Here is a 2,086-nt window from a genome sequence, read left to right as displayed (position 1 = left end):
TGTATATGCATACATATATGTATATGTTTGTACATGTGTATATTTGTGTGCACATATGCATATGTGTGTGCACACATTTGGCAGCCTAGTGAGCCACCACAACAAAGTACTCAACCCCAGAATCACTCAGAATTAGATCCTCCTTTGGAAAACTTAAACCTAGAGAGAATAATTAGGCAGTTCTTGGTCACTGTGTCTCATTATATCCATGCTAGTATGCAAATGTGTAGGAAAAAAATTCTCTAAAATAATACTTAAGTATAGCTCACATATAAATTAACTCAAAATTTTGATGAAAGAGGGGCAGCTAGGTGGTGCAGTAGATAATGCACTGGTCCTGGATTCAGGAGGACCTGAGTTCAAATCTGGCTTCAGATACTTGACACTTACTAGCTGTTTGACCCTGGGCAAGTCACTTAACCCTCATTGCCCTGCAAAAAAAAAATGATGAAAGTATCCCTTCTAGAAAAGGTATTTAATGGACAACACATGTATGGGTAATAGGATAGCATTTTATTTTTTTCACCATATAAAATACTTAAATTACAAAAGGCTCATAAGTGCCAAAGATGAAATAGTTCCTTTGAGAAAAAAAAAAAGGAAGGTTTCATTAAAGGTTGCTGGCTACAGCTAGTACCAAGTGACCTTTAAGAAAATTGACTCTGTGCAAGTTTTAACTACTCCCATTTAGCAGCTCCCTGTCCAATTCTTTCCTATGGACCATACTTCCCAATACTAGCTTCAATATTAAGAGGATATTCCTTTCCTGGTCTTTTTGTTGTGTCTCACTTACATTCCCTAGCTATATCATAAATTCTGCAACAGATTCTTTAGATTTGGTTAAGTCTAAAAACTGACTCTCCTTCTCCATTAGTACTTCTCATTCATACTCCTGTCTCATGACATCTAACTCTAAAATTAACTGGACCTTACAAACTGTCTAATCTAGTCCTCTCAATTTTATAGAAAAGGATACTGAGTCTCAGGAATACTAAATAGCAGTAAACATCAGAGACAGAATTTGAACTCAGATCCTTTGACTCCACAAGCAGTTCCTTGGCTTTTTCATTACTCCACATTTCCTTTTCTAGGAAGCTATATTTCCCAGATAAGACTGTGTTTCAGAAAAGCAGGCCCACCTGTCAGAATTTAGAGGTTGTTGGACAAAGTAATTTCATATAACATGAACAAAAAAAACAAGCAAGCAAGCAAAGAAACAAAAAAAAAAACTGAGTGAACCATTAAAACTCTAGAAAAAAATTTAAAGGCCTTTTTTAAACTAACATTTACATTTCTCTTTCTTTCTTTCTTTCTTTTTTTTTTTGGTGAGGCAATTGGGGTTAAGTGACTTGCCCAGGGTCACACAGCTAGTAAGTGTTAAGTGTCTAAGGCTGGATTTGAACTCAGGTCCTCCTGAATCCAAGGCCAGTGTTCTATCCACTGTGCCACCTAGCTGCCCCTATATTTCTCTTTGAAGTATATAAAATACTTTGACTACATTCTTTCATTTTTAATTCATAAAAAGGGGAAGAGAAAAAAACAGTGGGAAAATGAGAAGAGGATATTCTTGGCTGTGTGGGCTTCCCCAAGAGTAGATATACATGGCACTATCATACTTGAACACCATCTTAAGATCCAAATGTCCGAGTTAGCCCTTATCTCATCTGTCATTGGGAAAGAAGCCATTTATTAACAGTTTGATCTGGATCCATATTAATAATTAATTATCAATGTTAGTAATAGAAACAAATAAAAAAAGAAATGAATTGGATAAAATTGTCTTTTTATGTAAATATTTTATTTTTATTGATATATTTTATATAACATTAATTCCAATTAAATCTCTCTGTCTGTCAATATCCAGTGAATCACTAATGGAATTATGATTTTTAAGAGAAAGAATAGAAAAAAGCATTTTAGCTAAAGCAAATGGCTTATCAATGGTGTCTGTTAGTACATGAAATATCCTATATTCATGGCCTACTGTTTCTTTAAAGAATAGAGGAAGGTATATTTTCTCAACTTATTTTGGCTAAGTTTAGACATTATAATTAAACAATATTCCAATTATTATTGTTGCTTTTGC

The sequence above is a fragment of the Dromiciops gliroides genome, chromosome 1 (genome assembly GCF_019393635.1).
Source record: "Dromiciops gliroides isolate mDroGli1 chromosome 1, mDroGli1.pri, whole genome shotgun sequence".
Classification (NCBI taxonomy): Eukaryota; Metazoa; Chordata; class Mammalia; order Microbiotheria; family Microbiotheriidae; genus Dromiciops; species Dromiciops gliroides.
The sequence above is the reverse complement of the archived record's forward strand: the minus strand, read 5'-3'. Positions refer to the sequence as shown.